General features: G+C 36.1%; 1 pseudogene; it reads right to left on the bottom strand.

Annotated features, from left to right (window-relative positions):
* Positions 1-17,263: 17,263 nt before the first annotated feature.
* LOC114172198 (uncharacterized) lies at positions 17,264-19,444 on the bottom strand (annotated as a pseudogene).
* Between the last annotated feature and the right edge of the window lie 2,290 nt (positions 19,445-21,734).

Below are 21,734 nucleotides of genomic sequence, written 5' to 3'. Positions count from 1 at the left end.
TCAGGGTCAATGGGACGTAATTCACTTGGGTTTCCCCTAGTCATGCACCAAAATACATTAATTCTAATGATATTGGCATAACACAGGGTATAAATACAAGTATACTCAAACGAACTCCAAAGGACTTGAAAATTGGTAGGATTGTCCTTTGAGTGCTCAAACAGTATCACAAAAAAAAATCAGCTCAAAACTCAAAGTGCAAGTATTTTTAAACTATTTTCAAAAGTGGAAAAAATGAAGAAAAATCACAAAAACATTGCTGAAATATAGAAAATGGTATTTTCTGGAGAATCTGAGTTTCAAAACTGGCAAAGCAGGTTTAAACGAGGTAGGAAATTAAATTCCACCCCAAATCCATATAAAATAATGTTGATTCTGATAACCAGAGCAAAAGTTATGATCTTCTGAAGTTTGACTAAAAATCAGTCCAAAATTTTTTGAATCTCTCAAATCAGACCATACCAACTTCTCCAAATATTTTTCCCATCAAGTTCAATGTCTTAGAAGTGGGGGGGAATTTCAAGTCAAAACAAGCACCGTAGCTACCAGAACAAAAATCCACAAGTTAAATGCCATAATCGGACACTATTCAACATTATTCACTCTACTAGAAATGACACTATTCATGCACCGCGATACTATTCACTCTACTACAACACAGACAAGGCGCACACTACACGAAACAAACTGGAATGGAAACAGGCACTGAACAAAACAATAACATCACAATGAACATATACCAACTCAACCACACTTGAACTACACACACCAAAACACCAACACACAAACACAAACACACTGAAAATTTTACTTTGAACAAAACGATTGGTCCCCGGCAACGGCGCCAAATTTGATAGAGGTTGTACGCCACCAAATTAAAACACTTAAAATGCAATGTGACAGTTGAACCAAGTCATCTCCCAACGACCAATGTTCTTGTTCAAAGCTCCAATTTCCAGATTCAAACACAAGGGGGGTTTGGCAGATTCAGTATGCTAAATAACAAATTAAATTAAATGAGGCAATGATAAAAAACGTATTGACATCCTTGATTCAAACATAATTTCACTTATCATAGGCCACCAAATTAACACCTCTGCCTTCTCTCAATCCACTAGATAATAATCCACTAAGCGAAAATTACAATCCAGCTTCATTATGCAATTAAGCAATGCACACATCCTTAAATTCGTGACAGCCATGCTACATACATTAAGCATGAACATAACTTAACCCAAACACATGCAATTACTATGTAAATTAAGCACAAACAGATTCATCACATGCATTTCCGAATTCAGAACAAAGAGACATGGCAGATTTCACAAAACAAGCACAACCTCAAAGCTTCATTGCATTTTTCATCAAGGAGTCAATACAAGAATTTAGCTAGACATGGAAAATGGAACAATCAAGCACTTCAAATATGAAATAGAACATCAAAAATCAAAAACCCTAACTTATGAATTCTTAAAACGTAAATCAAGAGCAAAAGAGAGATTTCAAAACTTCAATGGAATGAAAACGGTGTTGTGATATATAAATCCGTAAACCCCGTCAATGGGTGTTGTTCCAAGTCAATAAAATCCACAAAATGAGCTGCCCAAGCTAGAAAACGAATTCAAAACGTAAAACCCTCATTGGGAGCTGTCAAATGTGCATAAAAACTGTAAAAACTAGGCAAAAACGTGAAAGATTGCAAGGAGCACCTCTATGGACACCCACCAAAGCTTGGAGAACGAAAATGGAGGTTGGAGAAGTGTGGAGAAGTATGCAGCTGCCCTCATGCATCCAGACCTAATTTCGTGGTCACATCCAATCTGCCACTCATATTTATAAAGTTGCCATTATGGGCTGCAGAATTACAAGAATGCCACTACTGAGCCTCAAATGTTGGCCCATTCACTCAGATGACGTGGAAATTATGTGGCAATGATGTGGCAACTCTCTTCAACTGAATATTAATGTCCAAGCTCCAAAATTGCTTCATCCAAATACCTAAAAATAATTAAAAACAAAAATTAGGCCAAATAATGTGAAATTAACCAAAATTCGAAATAGTGGCTCAATAAAGCCCAACAGATGAAAACACTCTAAAGATGAACAATTAAGCACTAAACAATTGTCAAATGGATACACAAAGGCTAATGGAATGGAGGAAAATAATGACTCATCAGCGAGTGTTGTCGGTATGAGTGTGCTGGTTGTGGCCAGTACGGATAGGTCTAGATAGATTGCCCTCCTTAGTACTTAGCTGATGAGTTTGGTAGTCTTGGGACTTTACAGACTATGTTCGTATTGGGAACTCCACCTAGCGTTATGGTGTGTGATCTGTAGCATGGCTTCCTGCATGTGCTCTATTGGTTGTGGTCGATAGGTGTGGCAGCAAGTCATCTTGAGATACTCACTAGAAGATGTAGAACACGGTTAACATAGTTGTGGCCATGTGGAAGCAAGGGATGAGTTTCCTTTGATGGATTTAGATATCAAACCATGGTTGTGTCCATGTGGGACCAAGGATGGAATTTTTTTGATATGAATAGATATCAAACATGGTTGTGGCCATGTATGATGAAGGGAGATAATTCTTTTGATGTGTTTTGATATATGTATATGATTTGTAGATATGTGTTATTATGTTAGCTCACCCTATTTGTTTGTGTTTGGCGATGATCGTGCACGCGGTACATGTGAGCAAAGGATATTGTAGGTGGATATGGTGAGGCTTAGGCTCGGAGCATGGGCTAGTTGGGGAGAATGTTATAAAATTTTTACTGGAGTTTTATTATGCCTTTGGACTAAGTTGTAAAAGTTATATTATGAGATTTGAACATTTTTATTTGAATTCTCTAAGTATGGAATGAATGGTATTTGATGATTGAAATAAAGTTTTTAATTTCCCGTGTTTTTGGGAAATGATGTTTTATTAAATGAGGTTAATTATATTTTCTTTATTATATTAATTAAATTCGTAATATTCGGTCGGGATGTTACAGTTCAAGGTGGAGTTTGTTTAGGATCGGTGGTGTAGCTAGTAGCTGCTTAAGTTGGCCAAAGTTGTTTTGACATGTTTTGTTCCATTCGAACATGGCGGACTTCTTTAGCAGCTTCACCATGGGTTTGGTTTTATCCGCTAGCTTTGGTAGGAAACGAGCAATGGTTGTTAACCTTCCAACTAACCTTTGCACTTCTTTGACATTGTTGGGGCTGCGCATGTCGATGATAGTTTGGCATTTTTCAAGGTTGGCTTTGATGCCTCGTCTGGTCAACATGAATCCTAGAAACTTGCCTCCATCGACTCTGAAGGTACACTTCTTTGGGTTAAGGCGTAAGTTGTATTTCGGTATGGCATTGAAGACATTAGTCAGGTCTAGGGCATGTTGGGTGGGATTAGGGGATTTGACTACAATGTCGTCAACATATACCTCAACACTCTTTCGGAGTAGCGGTTTTAATGAAGGCATGACCACCTCCTTAGAAGCTCCATCAAGAAGGATCACTAGAAGCATGTCTAGAGGGGAGTCTTCTATTCCATCACCTTTATCTTTGTTTTGCATTACTTTAGTTTGAATTCCCTAAGTTGGTTTCTAGTTGATTTATTTTGGTTGACTTGTTGACTTTGATCCAAAGTTGACCTTTGACCAAGATTAGATTAACTTAAACCAACATGCTAATCCTTGTTTGTCTTGTTTTGTAGGTAATTAAGAGAAAGTAGAGCATGGCTAGGTGGCACTTGGTGATTGGAGCACTTGGATGAAGTGGAAGAGAGAGGAAAGCAAAAAGCATAAAGCAAAAGCAAAAGTAGACATGTACCTTGTCTCCTTTTGCCTTTGTGGTTTATGCCTTAGAAGGTCACTTGGTCTCCTTCCTCTTTTGGCCTAGAATCCTCATGGGAATGCCTCCACCAATCATCTTCCTTCACTTGGCCAAGACTCACTCTCACATTAGGTTTAGGGTTTGCTAGTTAATCCTTTTTCATGTTTTTGTATTTGCTAAAGGACCCCTATGAACTCCTATTTAAAGGGTGCTCCTTGTCTTGTAAAAGGGTTGAACATTTTGAAGTAAAAACACTCTTGTGTCTCAACCATTTGTGAGAGTTTCCTCCCTTGGGAGTGAATACTTGTAAGCCTTATCTTGCATAGCAAGTGGCGGCACACATCCACTCATCTTCAAGGTTGCCATGGCTTCTAGCCTAGCCTTGTAGTGGCGTGCTTCTCACATTTTTACCATTTCTTTCCTTTCCATTTTATGTTTTCTTCTTCCTTTAATTGTTCTTGGTTTTCTATGGTTTATGTGCTTTCCATTTCCTTTTTGTTTTCAATCAATCCATCATCTTCTTCTCTTGAGCTTTATGAAAGGAACCTTCACATCTAGATAGCTTGCTATCTTAATGTCCAGTGGGGATTTCACTTAGCTTTCTTAATGAAATCACACCATATTCAATAATCTTAAAAAGGAACAAGATAATCCTTCATCAGGTTTGAATACTCTATCCATCAGTCTTTGATAGGTGGCGTCGGCATTTTTGAGCCCAAAAGGAATTACCTTATAGTAATGGTTGGCCTCCTTTTTTATGAACGCAATTTTAATCTCATCTCTCGCTGCCATGGGTATTTGGTTGTACCCAAAGTATGCATCGAGGAAACTTAGAGTTTCGTTCCCTACGACTCCATCAACTAGTCGGACAATATTAGGCAGCGGGTAGGCGTCCCTAAGGCATGCCTTGTTTAGATATGTGTAATCGACGCACATGCGCCACTTGCCATTTTGCTTCTTGTCGAGGACGACGTTGGCCAGCCATGTGGTGTATTGCGCCTCCCCAACGAACCATGCTTTCAACAACTTCTCTGCTTTGCATTTGGCGGCTTGCCTCCGTTCTTCTCCCAGCTTCCTTTTTTTTCTGGGAGATTGGTTTAGCTTCTTTGAATACTGAAAGTTTGTGTGTGGTGACTAAAGGGTCGACTCTTGGGAGGTTTGTTGTTGTCCAGGCGAAAAGGTCTGCGTTTCATTTGAGAGTATCCTCAATCATTTTCTCTCCTTTGCCTTGTATAGTGGTTCCAACTTGTAGGGAATGGTTTGGTTGGTCTAGAGGGAGGGGTCTGGTTTCTCCCACCGGCTCTTTTCTTGCTTCACTGTTAATTTAAGGGTCCATGTCCTCCGCTTGAAGGGTTGTTGCGGCTTGTGGTGTTACCTTCTCCACATTGTTGGTTGTTAGGGGGGATATGGGAGTTTTAGGTTGGCTATGTAACATTCTATGGCCGCCTTCTAGTCACTTTGTATGGTTAGGATATCCCCCGATATTGAAGGGAACTTCAGGGCGAGATGTGGTGTGGAAATTATGGCTCCAAGGGATTGAGGGAGGGGCGTCCCAATAGCATGTTGTAGGAGGTGTGAGCATCTACGACGAGGTAGCGCATTAGAATAGTTTTGGTCTGTCTTCCTTCACCAAAGGTGGTGTGGAGGTCTACGTACCCTCATGTTGGTACTCTTTCCCCAGAGAACCCGTATATGGGTTCGTTATTAGGGGTCAAGTCTTCAACGGGGATTCTGAGCTGCTGGAAAGTCTTCCAATAAATGATATCCACGGAGCTGCCTTGGTCGACTAGTACTTTTTTCACCACAAACTTTTCAAGCTCCACCGTTATAACTACGGGATCATCTTGGTTGGGGACTACTCCTTACAAATCGGAGTCACTAAAGGTGATTAGTGGCATTCTTCTTCGGGGTCCCCTGGATACAGCATGGATAATCTATATAGCCCTCAGGTGTCTCTTTCTGGAGAAAGAGGAGCATCCCCCTTCGGCGAATCCTCTAGAGATGGTGTTTATTGTTCCTCGCAAAGGGGACCTTTCATCTGGGCGCCCTCCGCCTTGTGGTGGTTCCTCCCTTCTCCGCTTGACGTTCTAGGTTCCCTCTTAGGTTCCCTTGGTTCAGTTCTCTTATCATCTCGTTGTTGAGAGCTTCTGTTTGCATTCCTGTTGTAATGAGGCATGGGATTTCCTTGTGTTGTATTTCTGACGTAGTGCAAGAGATGTCATGCGCGTACCAATTCTTCTATCTTGTCGCGAAGTGTTTCACATTCTTCTGTTGTGTGGCCATTATTCCGGTGGTAGTGGCAGTATTTGCTTAAATCAACATTGGATGGGTTCTGGAATTTTTTGGGTAGGGGATAAGTTCTACCTGTAAGACTTCATCAAGGATGCAGGATTTGGGGGCGTTGAGGGTGGCGTAGTTAGAGAACTTGGCTTGTTTTCTTTCTCTGGGGCGGGCCTGGTCACGTACCGTTGGTTCTCTGTTGGTCCTCTTGGTCTCCATCTAGGCTGGAGGGGGTCTGATTCTATCTTAGTAGTGTCGCATTTCTTCAACTAGAATGAATATTGATGCTCTCTTTCGTAGCTCTTACATCCCTATAGGTGGGCGTATGGCAAGCTCGTCTACAAAGGGGCCAGGTTTCAGTGTCATTATCATGTAATGTAATATCAGGTTGGGGGTGAGATCTTTTATTTTCATGGCAATCACGCTGAATCTGTCAATGAATGTACGGAGGTACTCTCCCCTAAGGTCTCCATTTCGTCCGCATTCCTCTTCTTATATTCTATGAACTCCTATTGCATTCTGGCTTGGGCCTTCAGAATGTGTGATATGTCGGATGAGGAGCCCACATCTCCCACTTCGGGTGTGGAGGGTCTGCTGGGGACTTCCGCTGCTCTACTTCTTGTGGAAACCATTGTACCGATACTAGTAGGTTGTGGACTTGCAAAATACTCTTCGGGCCCCACAGTGGGTGCCAATTGTTCTTAGGGGACCAAGTTGTACTCCACAAGTTCGTTGATTTGCTCTGGTGATTGGTTGTTGGCTAGATGTCTTCCTGCTCCGATGAAGCTCTGAGGATGGCGCAAGGGTGCCTACAAAAGACATTTTGATGTTTAAGTTAGAACTAGTGATGTCAGAGATTCGGGAAATATTTTAATGCATAATCAATGCATAAAATAGTGTGCTATTTATACCTTTTTACCTGTGGGTCCTACCTGGAATGGGCTTTTGGGCCCAAGTACCTCTTTTAGTTGTTTTTGGATCCAACGGCAGTGGGTGAAATTACAAAGAGGTCCCTCGAAAGTTATTGGGTAGCGGTTATGGGCCATTAGTATCGGGTACTGCATACTTTAGGGGGTGCTCTGAGTATGTGGTATCCAATAAGCAAACACGTGAGTATGAGTGGCTGGGTACTTCTTGGCTGCTTAGTCATTTGTGTATTTAAGGCTTCTAACTGTTTGTTTGAAGGGTAAACAGCTATTAGGGGCCAATGGTGCCACTTGCTGTGTATTGAGAGGCCTTTCAACATAGAGTAAACAACCTCGTGAGGTTAGTGCCGCTTACTGTGTACTGAGGGGCCTCTCAGCACAGAGTAAGTGGCCTTGTGACGTTGGTGCCGCTTACAGTGTACTAAAGGGCTTCTCAGCACAGAGCAAGCGGCTCTATTGTGCGTGCTCGTACTTGGTTCGTGGTATGGTAGAGACAGTTCTTAAGTTTGAAGGGCTCTCACTAAAGCATACAACTATTTGTCACATGCGTAGTTAAGAGAGGCGGCATGAAGTTTATCACTAAAGTAAGCAATTGGGTGACCTCCTTGTAACAACACCGCAATTATGCCTACACCAGATGCATCACACTCTAGCTAAAAAGTTCTTGAAAAATTAGGTAATGCTAGAATGCGTGTATTAGTTAGTTTATCCTTGAATTGCTGAAAAACATACTTTTTTTCATGCCAAATAAAAGATACATCTTTCTTGACCAATTCATATAGGGGTGAAGCCAAACTTAAGAAGTTAGGAACAAATCTTTTATAGAAGTTTGCCAAACCATGAAAGCTCCTAACATCTCCAACATTTTTAAGGGTAGGTCATTCTTGGATGACCTTGATTTTATCAAGGTCAACATGAACCCCATTTTTATTGACTATGAAACCCAGAAAGACTACACTATCTACAAAAAATATGCATTTGTCAACATTTGCAAAAAGTTGTTTATCCCTCAAAGTGGAGAGAACAACTCTTAAATGTCCTATGTGTTCATGCAAACTTTGACTATACACCAAAAATATCATCAAAATAAACTACCACAAACCTACCTATGCAATCCCTTAGAACATGATTCATTAGCCTCATAATGTGATAGTTGCATTAGTAAGGCCAAAAGGCATTACCAACCACTCATACAATCCAAATTTGATCTTAAAAGCGGTTTTTCACTTATCACCTTCTTTAATTCGAATTTGGTGATAACCACTTTTTAGATCAATCTTAGAAAATATGGTGGACTCGTGCAACTCATCAAGTCTAGGAAATGGGTCCCTATACTTAATAATAATATTACTAATAGCTCTATAATCACAACACATTCAACACTTGCCATCTTTCTTAGGTACTAACAAGACAGGCACTACTCTAGGGCTAAGACTCTTTTGAATCCAACCCTTCTCCAACAACTTTTGAACTTGAGATTTTATCTCCTTAGTCTCTTGTGCATTAGTCCTATAGGCTGGTCTATTTGGAAGACTTGCCCCTGGCACAAGGTTTATTTGATGCTCTATTCCCCTCACAAGTGTAATTCCTTTTAGGCTTTCCTTGGGAAATACATATTCAAATTCTTTCAAAAGATTTTCTAACTCGGGAGATAACTTCTCTAGCTTTAGAGATGTGGCAATGCATGTGAGTATTCCTTTACACAACAGGAGGAAGGTTGCTCAACATGCAGAACTTTTTCAAAGGATTTTCTTGTTAACATGTTCTCATGTTGAATTACGTTGTGAGAAGGAATACTTATCTCTCTCACCTTAGATTCGTCTTTATTTAGCTTTTGGACATTTTGAGGACTTTTTTTTTGTCCTCATTTCTCTCTTTTCCTCTTTTGTTCTTCATTTGAAGATGGCCTTCAACCACTTGTGATGGCCAAAGAGGATGGAGAACAAACTTTTTAGCCTTGTCAATGAAGGTAATCTCATTGGTGAGACCATTGTGCATGGTTTTCTTGTCAAATTGCTAAGGTCTCCCCAATAAGACATGACATGCCTATAGGTACTATATCACATAACACACTATCTTTATACTTCCATATCGAAAGCTTGACCCTTACTTGATGATTGACTGCCAAATCTCCATCTTCATTAAACCAATGAAGTTTGTAAGGTTTTTGATGAGGTAAAACAATCAAAGATAGCTTGTCAACCAACCTAGTGTTGTAGCAGTTACAACACGATCCACTATCCATACTTAGAGAACAAGTGTTTTCCAAAATTTTACACCTTGTGTGAAATATGTTATCTCTTTGTGTTAGTACTTGTGGACTAGGTTGAGTGTTGAGCATCCTTCTAACCATCAAAGGGTCCCCTTCTAGACTTATTAGATTCCTCAATTCCACTCTTAATTTCACTTTCATCTTAGTTGCTATATCTATCAACATCCCTAAAAATCATGGTCTTTTTGGTGGGGCATTGAGATGTTGTGTGACGTCTTGATGAAGGATTGACCCCAACCAAGGATAAAGGCACATGCTTAAGAAGACTAAACATGTTTAAAAAGGAAGTTCACTAATCCTTCATCCCTTTCATTTGTGTTTGTTATTTTTGATTCCCTAAGTTGACTTTGTTGAATCAACTTTAGTTGACTTGTTGACCTTTGACTAGGTTTGACTTGTTCACTATAGTTGACTTGACTTAAGCCAACATATGCTAATCTATGTTTATTTGCTTTGTAGGTTAATTAGGAGTAAAAAAGCAATGCTAGGTGGCGCATGGTGATTGGGGAGCATAAATGATGTGGAGGAGAGAGTAAAGCAAAGGCATAAAGCATAAAGTAAAAGGCATGAAGCAAGTGTACCTATGTACCTTTGGTCTCCTTTGTTTTTACCACACTTTGACCACTTTTTGGAGACATATGAGACACATTCTTTGTCTCCTTTTGTGCTAGAACGAAATTAGCCTTGCACACACCATAGTTAGCTCTTTTGTCTCTCATTTTTGTAACCTTATTTGACCTAGTTTCTAGAAGCTAGGGTTAGGTTTTTGTAGAGACATCCTTAGGTATCTTTTATTTGCTTAGAGGCCCCTAAACTCTTCTATATAAGGGGTGCTCCTAGACATGTAAAAGGGTTGAACATTTTGAAGTAAAAACACTCTTATGTCTCAACCATTTGTGAGAGTTTCCTCCCTAGGGAGTGAATACTTTTAAGCCTTATCTTGCATAGCAAGTGGCGGCACACATCCACTCATCTTCAAGGTTGCCATGGCTTCTAGCCTAGCCTTGTAGTGGCGTGCTTCTCACATTTTTACCATTCCTTTCCTTTCCATTTTATGTTTTCTTCTTCCTTTAATTGTTCTTGGTTTTCTATGATTTATGTGCTTTCCATTTCCTTTTTGTTTTGAATCAATCCATCATCTTCTTCTCTTGAGCTTTGTGAAAGGAACCTTCACATCTAGATAGCTTGCTATCTTAATGTCCAGTGGGGATTTCGCTTAGCTTTCTTAATCAACTCACACCATATTCAATAATCATAAAAAGGAACAAGATAATCCTTCATCATTTGGTATCTAAAGCCTAGGTTATCTTGAATATGGTGTTTTTCATGTGCTAACCTTGTCTTGTTGTAGCTATCTTTGTATGGTTCAAATCCATTTCCATTGCACACAAAAACAATGCTGGCAGAAACTGTTCACGATTTTAAAAGATTAAACTGCACTTGCTCAGTGATCCAAAAATTACGTTCTTTTATATCAAAAGAAAACTCTGTGAGTCTAGTTTCCAACAAAAAAAGAATTAACGCATTTGGAGTTCTGTGGAGAGAGTTATGATCAAATGAGTGAGCAAAGGTCAGAGCTGCCGAGAATACGAAAAACAACGTTTTCAGGTTATGTTGTGGCAATTTTGGCTTCGGTTTTGTGACTCTTTTGCTCCTAAATGTGGTTGGATAACATGTCTTTTGATGCTTAGTCTTTGAGCCTCAAATCCATGAGTTTAAATGCATGATAGCTACATGTTTGTGTCTTTGTGTATGTCATGTTTGAGTCTTTAAATGTGCCTAACTTTTGCTTGAGTCATATGTCATATGTTAGCTTGAAATTTTCTTATTCTTGTTTTTCCAAGTATTTGAATCTTGCTTTCAATTTATGTCTTGCTTGATGTATGCTCCATGAAATTGATTTTGGCCTAAAACTTGAGGAACTAAGTATCCAAGCCACCTAAAACTCTTTCTCACCATTTTATGAAACTAGTTGTGAAAGAAGAAAATTTTGTACCAATTTTTGCCTAAAAATCGAGACCAACCTTGCTCCTTGGTGAACTAAAAGTGTGTTTTTCAATAGGTGTTATGCTACTAGTTTTCATACTTGAGAATTAGGTGATATTGGCTAATTAGTTCCATGCTTTAACTTGGTTATGATCTTTCTTGGTGCATGCATGATTTAAGACTTCAAGATGCTTGTCAAGTACTTTCCATAGAGTCTTAAAAATTTGCTTTTCTTGTGTTAGTGTTGTTCAAAGTTTTGTCACCAATATTTTTCTTTCCTTAGAGTTTAGCTTTCCTTGTTTTTGTGCTTTTCTTGCTTGTCACTAGGTGTTCTTTGTTTTGTCTTAGTAGTTTTCTTTTCTTGAAACTCTTGGGGTGTTGTGGCCGAATCACTTGTCTTGCATTTGAAGGTTTTGAACAAGTTTTTAAAAGTGTTTGCTTCACTCCTTTGGTGGATTTTGAGTGCTAGCCTTGCCTTGTTACTTTGGGAGTGTGATCTAAACACTTGGGTTGCATTTTGGGTTGGATTTGGTCTCGATTTTCATGTTGTCTAACCCCTAATCCATTTATTTTGTCTCGAATTTGAGTGGTTTTGTTGTAGGAATCATGGCAAGTTCATCAAATGCACCTACACCAAACAAAAACAATACATTGATGAGATTGCTTCGGGATTTGGAGTTGTCTAGGAAGGAGGCCTTTGAACAATTGAGAAAGGACAAGGAGCAAAGTGACCTAAGAATCCAAGAGCACATTCAAAGGCTTGAAGCTAAGGAGCAAGAAAGAGAGGCTAGGAAAAGAGGGCATTCTAGGCGCAAACCATCACAAGAGAAGCAAACTCCAAGGATTCCTAAGTTCAAAGGAGAAAATGACCCAAACATCTACATTGAGTGGGAACAAAAAGTGGACCAAATTTTTACCATTCATGTAGTTAGTCATCAAAAGCAAGTAGATTTGGTAGTCTTAGAGTTTGAGGATTATGCCATGACTTGGTGGCATCAATTATGTATGGACAATATTAACCAAGAGTCACTCGCGACTTCTTGGAGGGACCTTAAAAATTTGATGCGCGCTAGATTTGTTCCTTCCTACTATAGGAGGGAGACTCTTTTGAAGCTCCAAAGGCTTCAACAAGGGTCCATGTGTGTGGATGAATATTACAAGTTAATGGAGTCCATGCTTCTAAAAGTAGGACTCCAATTTGAAAGTGAAGAGGAAAAGGTAGCTAGATTTGTGAGTGGGTTAAGGAGGGACATACAAGATTTAGTAGAGTTATATGAGTACTCCTCTCTTGACAAAGCTTTACATTTGGCCATCAAAGTTGAAACTCAATTGCAAAAGAAAAAAGAGGCCAAGAGGAGTGGTTCATACAATGACTACTATTCTAGTACTTGGAAAGATAAAGAAAGAAAACATGATAAATCACCACTCAAGAGTTCCAAAGACCCACCTCCTAGGACTAATTCGTCTAGGCCTTCTAATGAAACTCCTAATTCTTCTCAAGGTACAAGGACAAGTTCTATAAAATGTTTTAAGTGTTTGGGATATGGGCACATAGCTTCAAATTGTCCCACCAAAAGAACCATGGCCTTAAACCTTAAAAAAGAAGTAGAGAGTGAACATTCCTCTACCCCTTCCCCCAAAAGTACTTCTTCCCACACTTCTTCTTCAAGTGAAAGGATTAAACCCCTTGAAGGTGGATTGTTAATGATAAGGCACCAACTAAGACAAGTTTCCAAGGAACTTGACCCTTCTCAAAGACAAAACCTTTTTCATTCAAGGTGTCATATCAAAGATAAACCATGTCCCCTCCTTATAGATAATGGAAGTTGTGTAAATGTGGCTAGCACAAGGGTTGTGGACAAGCTTGGCTTGAAAACTATCCCTCATGCCAAGCCCTACAAGATATCATGGCTTAAGAAAGAAGACATTAAAGTAACTCAACAAGTCCTCATTAACTTTTCAATTGGAAATTTTAAAGATGAGGTGTTATGTGATGTTATGCCTATGAAAGAAACTCATATTTTGTTAGGTAGGCCATGGCAATTTGATAGAAAAGTCTTTTATGATGGTCATGCTAACACCTATGCTTTCTCCTTCCAAGGCAAGAAGTTCACACTCCTACCTCTCTCACCCAATCAAGCAAATGAGGACCAAAATAAAGTGAAAGATAAGAGAAAAGATGAAAAAGAAAAAGAGCAAGTTACCTCCAAAGTGTTACTTGCCTCTAAAAAAATATTTTCAAAGCAAGATGGACATCACCATTCTTTCTTCTCTTGCAAGGCTCAAAAGGAAGACCCAATGCGCAAGCATGAGAAGAAGAGTGGTCTAGAAAAGAGGGATGGCCTAACCAAAGCTAGGGGTAGTACCCTTAGAAAAGATGGAACAAGAGCTCATAAAAGGGAGGCGCAAAACCTCCCCCAAATCAAGTCAAGCTCCATCTACAAAGGCTTAAAGAATTTGTGGTCAAATTTTCTCCAAGACGGGGAGGATGATGAAGGATTGACCCCAACCAAGGATAAAGGCACATGCTTAAGAAGACTAATTAACATGTTTAAAAAGGAAGTTCACTAATCCTTCATCCCTTTCATTTGTGTTTGTTATTTTTGATTCCCTAAGTTGACTTTGTTGAATCAACTTTAGTTGACTTGTTGACCTTTGACTAGGTTTGACTTGTTCACTATAGTTGACTTGACTTAAGCCAACATATGCTAATCTATGTTTATTTGCTTTGTAGGTTAATTAGGAGTAAAAAAGCAATGCTAGGTGGCGCATGGTGATTGGGGAGCATAAATGATGTGGAGGAGAGAGTAAAGCAAAGGCATAAAGCATAAAGTAAAAGGCATGAAGCAAGTGTACCTATGTACCTTTGGTCTCCTTTGTTTTTACCACACTTTGACCACTTTTTGGAGACATATGAGACACATTCTTTGTCTCCTTTTGTGCTAGAACGAAATTAGCCTTGCACACACCATAGTTAGCTCTTTTGTCTCTCATTTTTGTAACCTTATTTGACCTAGTTTCTAGAAGCTAGGGTTAGGTTTTTGTAGAGACATCCTTAGGTATCTTTTATTTGCTTAGAGGCCCCTAAACTCTTCTATATAAGGGGTGCTCCTAGACATGTAAAAGGGTTGAACATTTTGAAGTAAAAACACTCTTGTGTCTCAACCATTTGTGAGAGTTTCCTCCCTAGGGAGTGAATACTTTTAAGCCTTATCTTGCATAGCAAGTGGCGGCACACATCCACTCATCTTCAAGGTTGCCATGGCTTCTAGCCTAGCCTTGTAGTGGCGTGCTTCTCACATTTTTACCATTCCTTTCCTTTCCATTTTATGTTTTCTTCTTCCTTTAATTGTTCTTGGTTTTCTATGATTTATGTGCTTTCCATTTCCTTTTTGTTTTGAATCAATCCATCATCTTCTTCTCTTGAGCTTTGTGAAAGGAACCTTCACATCTAGATAGCTTGCTATCTTAATGTCCAGTGGGGATTTCGCTTAGCTTTCTTAATCAACTCACACCATATTCAATAATCATAAAAAGGAACAAGATAATCCTTCATCACGTCTTCTAAGACATTTGAAATATTTAATCTCACTTGTGCGAGTGTGTGATGATGCACTATCCTATTTGTCTTTCCCTTCACTTGGATTCCTTGGTGGCTCATCCTTTTTCTCTTCTTTCTTGAAATCCTTCTTAATATAAGAGTTAGTTTAAGCTTGATTTCTCTTTGAAAAAGATTTTCTCAAATTTTGTTGTTCTACCTTAATGCACATTTGCACTAAATCATTCAATTATTGGAAAGGTAGAAGTTCAACTTTATCTCTTATATTAAGATTTAAGCCATTTAAGAATCTAGAAATGGTAAAGGACTCTTCCTCAATTATCCTCGCCCGCATTATAAGTAACTCCATTTTCTGCCTATACTCTTCTACAAACATATTCCTTTGTTGGAGTCTTGAGAGCTTGTTTGTGGGCTCTCTATTGTAGTAGGAGGGAATTTGTTTCCTCCTAAGGGCTGACTTGAGATCATTCCAATATTCAATTGAAGGCCCATTACTCCTTACCCTCTTTTGTACTATAGAAGTCCACCAATAAATACCCTTGAAAGCTTAGGGTTGCTAGAGGCACTTTTCTTTCTTTGCTAATTTGGTGGTAAGCAAAGAGTTGCTCCACCTTCATCTCCCAATCCAAATAAGCTTCAACATCATCCTTGCCTTGTTAGTAAGGCAAGTCCACTTTAACTTCTCTAGAAGTAGGGTCTCTATGTGGGAAGGTTGTTGACAATATTCTCCTAATCTTAATCATTCCTCTTCCTCAAAGATTGAAGCTCCACTTCTAGACCCTTTGCTAGAATTACTCCTACTTTTGAGCTTATTTTGGATTTTCTCATCTCTTTTCTTTAAAGCTTTGATTTGTTTCTCTAAGAGAGCAATTTAACCATCTCTTTCAAGTTGGTCTTTTACTTTGTAAATTGCCTCTTGTTGCCTCCATAGTTCAAGTGATTTGAGTTGTTGAGAAACATGTTTTAAGCTATGAATTGAATCCTTAGAATCACTTGTACTATGTAGGGAGGGTTGCCTATACATGATTATTATTTTTTTGAATTTTGATTTTAAAGCCTAAGTCTAACAAAGAAATTCTAAAGTAGAAGTAGATAACAAACTTCTTGAATTCTCTTCCAATAAGAGAGGTGAATTACTTTAATTGCTTAAGTACTGTAAGACCCGGGAAAATTAAATAAATAAATAAATATTTATTTACAATAATTGTGGATTAAAGGTATATCTAAAAGAATTAGTTTGTCAAGTTATAATAAGGAACAATAGTAGCTTAAGTGGTTGAGAATACTTGGTTATGTTGGGAGGTCTTGGGTTTGAATCTTGCTTACGCCATTAGTGTAGAACTTTAATTATTTATTTAATTTTGCATATTATGTATGGCCATGTGATGTGGTATTATATTAGTGTATGTGCATGAATATGTCATGAAACATGTAATGGTTTGTTGGTTGTGCATATGCTTGAAAATTGTGCGGATGGGTGTTCGAATCTTGGCTAGTGCCAAATATATTGTTTTTACTCTATTATTTCTAGAGGATATTTTTTAGAGCCCTAAAAGGAGACTTAAGGAGAACTTAGAGGGTTAAAAAGTGCCTTCGGGTTAGAGTTGAAGGTGAAGCTTGTTCTGGGCAAGAATATTTGACCTTTTGAGAATTATAAGAATGATAGAAAAAAAATGATGAACATGAAACACCACACCTTTTAACTGGAGACTCTGATGACAAAGTAAAGTAGATTGCATTAACGGAGTCCTCAAACTTACACTACATCACCATTTTACTTTACTCCTTCACTCAAAGGGAAATTATTCTCAAAAAGTGAGTCTTCAAAAATACAACTATATTTATATACCATTATGCTAGCACACAAGGTTCTCATATACCAAACAAAACAGAACTTCATTAGAATCAGTATAATGAATATTAGAATGGAAATGTAAGTCAAAGTTTCGTATTAAATAAAAATAAGAAAGTTAAACATTATATTAGACAATGTTTTAAAATTTTAGATTGAAAGTTGTAGATCTTTTACCACTAGAGATAAGGCGAGTTTATAGCATATATAAATATATGTAAACATCACCTTACAAGTCAGTTTTGTGAAATTGAGTTAGACTCTTCATTTCTTAATTTGGTAATAAAGTCATGGGTTACAATATATCATAGTGAGATTTATCGTTTGTTGGGTCTATTATTCTACCTAGTGGCGAAACTTGACCAAAAATTTTAGGGGGGCCAAATTATATTTGTTATATGTAAATTATTTTTTTTTACTTAAAAAAAATAATTTCTTTACATCATTTTTTTATTCAAAATAAGCACTCATGACAATAGAATCCAAACAATATAACAATAATATATATGAAAGAGTAACATAAAGTTTATCATCAACAATAATATATAAAAAAAAACAAAAGTTACCTTTAGTCAGAGTGCTCTTATACGTTCTTTCAATGACTTAAAATCTTCAATAATTGAATCAAAGCTGAAGGTAGTTGTACTATCCCTTTCAATATAGATTACCATAGTGCTTGCTAAAAATTCAGCCTCCATCTTATTTCTCAACTTGTTCTTGATTATTTTCATTGCAGAAAAATATCTTTTGGTTGTAGCTGTAGAAACTGGAAGAGTTATGATAAGATGAAGTAATCTATCTATCAAGTAGTAAACTTCAGACTTTTTTTGTTCTTGCCAAACATGTACATAACTCTTGCATTGTTGATAAATTCTTCAAATTTGAATCTTGACGAGCATCAATAATGAAATGTTGAAGTTGAAAATTCAAATTAATCTTCTCTTGCTCATTGAAATCCATGGGATAATATTTTTCCATGGTAACAAAGAATATTTCAACTTTGAAATAATGTTCCACTGTAATATGATATTTTTGGTGACGAGAGCGTCCTTGCCTTGCTACATAAGAAGCCCCAAAATTAGGAACCTCAATATCATGTTTTTCACAAAAAGAAGTCACATTTTTTAATAACTTATCCCAACCATTTTCTCTCAAGTTTTGAATAAGTCCTTTTATAGGACAAACTAGACGCATAACATTAACTATATCCTGAGATTGTTGTTGTAATGCTTGACAAAGAACATCTGTTATCCCTATAATTTCTCTCGTCAAATACAAGATCAGTATAAACTCAAATGAGGTCAAGCTTTTATAAGCATTATCAACATCACCACGTTGTGAATAAATAGATCCATCAACAGTAATTTTTTCTAGAACTAAACAAGTTGCATCATACATATTGTTCAAGCTACAAATAGAAGAGAAATGGGAGCTCCAATGGGTATCCCTAGCTCGTTTTAAAGTACCAATTTGATTTGCCCCTTTACCCTTTTCAAGCTCATCAATTTCTAACAAATATGCAATTTCATCTAACTTGGCAGCCTGTAACTCATCATGACGTTTACTAGAAGAGCAAACAATATTGACAATAAAATTCAATTTTGAAAAGAATTGGTGAATTGGAATAACTTCTCTTAATGCAGCAACCAAGGCAATTTGTAACCGATGAGCAAAACAATGAACATAATATGCATAAGGACAATCAGTCAAAAATAATGCTTGTAATCCATTCCATTCTCCTCTCATATTGCTAGCACCATCATACCCTTGACGACGGATATTAGAAACATTAAGATTATGTCGAGATAGTACAACACACAATTCATTGTTTTGCTCATCGGTTATAGTGTCTTTAACATGAACAATATCAAAAAATCGTCATTGTATGATGCTATGAGTTTTATCATCTCAAGAAAATTAGCTTGGTTCCGCGATTCAGTACTTTCATCATGACCTCTAAAAGCACAAGCTTGAAGTGATAAAAAACGAATCGTGTCAATTGAAGTCTTGAGACGTAACCGATTCTTCATAATTTGATCTGAGCTTTGCACTTCCAAAACATTCCTAATGTGACAATTTTGATTTAACAAGTCTTGACAAGCAGACACTACAATATTGTGCGGTGAACAAGGATCCTTCCCAATGTGTTTAAGGAAAGCACAATTTTTTCCATTATTAACTTTCCTCCAACTTTTAAAACCTATAAAATAACATTCAAAAAGTTAAAACATGTTGATGACAATCAACTTATTGCCAATTAGAATTCAATGAAAATAAACTCAATTACCTGTAACAATGAAAACATCTGAGTCAGGTTGTCCGCTTGGTTTTTTACTAAAAAGATAGCACGGTAAGCAATATGCATCATCTTTTAATGGCGAATACTCTAACCATGAAGGAAATAAGCTAAACCATTTGTACTGAAATCTTCTTGGATGATCATCTTTACCAAACAATGGATAATTTTCTAGACGCATTTGATATGGACCCCATTTTAGATAAGCCATTCGTACCTCATCAATTTCATTTGGTGTGTATTGCCAAATTTGAAGACGCTTTCCTGGATCACGTTATAAAGTATTTTCAAATTCATTATATATAACTTTAGGAACCTTAGAGAGTTGTTTTTCGTTTTCTTCAATATTTGGATTGTCCCGAAGTTTCTCAATTTTAGATGACGCAGATGCATTTTTTTCATCTTCATCACAAGCCTTCCTCTTGAAAAAAGAATCAATTCTTTTACTTTTTATCATAATTTTTCTAATATAAATTTGTCACATCTCACTTATTTACAAAAAGATAAAATTGTGAATACCCCAAATTAAATCTTAAAAACAAGACTCAATATTTTAAGAAAACTAATAACTTCTAAATGATTAACTTCCCTTACCTTAGAGTAGATTCTTAATCTTGTTCTTCCCTTACACAACTTCAAAGCCTAAAATAGCTATATCTACACAAAGAAGAGTTTGATCAACAATTAAAGCACGATTTTATGATCTCTAACAGATAGAGATATGCCTAGAGTGTAGAAAAGTCACATACAAGAGGGAAACATATTGCTTTAAAAAAAAGGAAAAGACGAACTTACTCAAAAGAAGAAATTGTTCGGTCCAAAGTGTTCCTTAACTCTTCAATTTTGCCATAATGCAATTTGATTTTGAAAATAATAAGGAATTAATGGTGAAAATTGAGATGGAAATAAAACGAGAGAAAGAGAAGGAGACACGGAAGAGAGAAACCAAATAAAAAAGTATAAGAAATTATAATAGAGAAAAAAACGTGATTTTTAAATTTTAAAAAAGATTTTCCAAACTAAATTAATATAAATAAGGTAATAATATATAAATAAAGTAATAATATATAAATAAAATAGTAATATATAAATTTTTAAAAATATATAGAAAATAAAATAAAATAAAAATCAATTAATATAAATATAGTAATAATTTATAAATATTATTTTTTAAATATATAGAAAATAAAGTAAAAAAAATGGTTGGGGGAGTCATGGCTCCTCGTGTCATTTCATTCTTCTGCCCCTGATTCTACCTGCTATCATATCACTCGTTAATGTCTAGTAATGTCTAGACACCTTGGCGAAAGGAAAATGTGTTGAAAATTTCAGATCAATCACAGATAAGACAAATTTATAATATAAATAGGTATAAATCTGACCTTATAAATCGATTTTGAAATATTGAGTTAATCTTTAATTTAATTATCGAGAAAAATAATGTCAATCAAGTCTCGTTGATCATATCTCCCCAATAAAATTTTGTCTAAAAAATCATTTCAATGAAACGTTGATCTTGTCACAAGGACTACGTCACGTGTATTTTGATTCCTTCACGTTTGTTTGCACTTTCTTTTAGTTCTTCGTCACTCGGACTATCATTGAACATGAAAGTGGTTTTTACGTGTTGTGATCCGAGATAAAAAATTATGAAAAAAAATCACTCATATGTATTTATCCAGAGTAATAAAATATTGCATCGAGTAAGGCTTGGAACTCAATCAATATATAAAATCAAAGAACTAGTTATTTGTAAGGAATTGAAAGAATTATTTATTGGAAAATAAAGATTAAAAGAAAAGTTATATCCATACAAAAATTAAACAATAAGATACCAAGATGAAAATAAAGACTATTTTAAACATTTAATAAAACAAAAACTAAAACTAAAACTAAAACAAAAATTTAATTAAAAATATCAAAATTTATAAGTTTTTTAAAATTTAATTAAACCAAAATGATATATTCATTTTCCCATTAGATTGTGTATATGTTCTATACTGGAAGTTCTTTTTTATTTAATTTTTTATTATTTATTTTCTTGCTTCCCTTTAATAGGTTTATTCCTCACTTTAATATGTTTATTCCCTTTATTCGTTCAAGTTTATGAACCGCACTGTCAATCAATTAAAGTATTTTTACCTTTAAAACTATCATATTGTGGAGACAATATTTGTATAATATTTAGGGTTATATAGTTTACACTATATCCCACTCTAATTTCAATTGATAAACATGTTTGATATATTAAAAAAATTTAGTATAATTAAAAATAATTATATCTATTATATTTTAAGTTTAAAAACTAAAATGAATCAAAATTTCAATAAAAACAAATTTTAAATTTGCATTAAAATTCAAGGACAGGAAATAAATATATATTTAACCATAACTTTTACGTTAAAATAATAATATAAATGATACTTTAATTATAATTTAATCAAAATCATGTTTTTGTGTATCTATTTAATAAGATTTTCAGTAGACTATAGTTATGATCTATTTGCATTTTTAGTAATAGATAATATTCTCTTCGTAAAACACTCATAATAATATAGTTTATGACATTTATTGATTTAACCACCAAGGTTCTAAATTCTTAAAAATTTAAGTTTATATGCAAAATTCTTGTAAAGAGGACAAATTTGCTATTTCATATAAATATATAATATTAGTTGTAAATAAACTTTACCTGAAGGCATATCGTCTAAAACTATTTATTTACTCTTAATATTTGTCATTGTTGC

Source organism: Vigna unguiculata, chromosome 7 (assembly GCF_037176805.1).
Source record: "Vigna unguiculata cultivar grain cowpea cultivar isolate G323 ecotype 2 chromosome 7, ASM3717680v1, whole genome shotgun sequence".
NCBI classification, from domain to species: Eukaryota; Viridiplantae; Streptophyta; class Magnoliopsida; order Fabales; family Fabaceae; genus Vigna; species Vigna unguiculata.
Note: the sequence above shows the minus strand (reverse complement) of the source record. Positions and strands in the feature narration are given on the sequence as shown.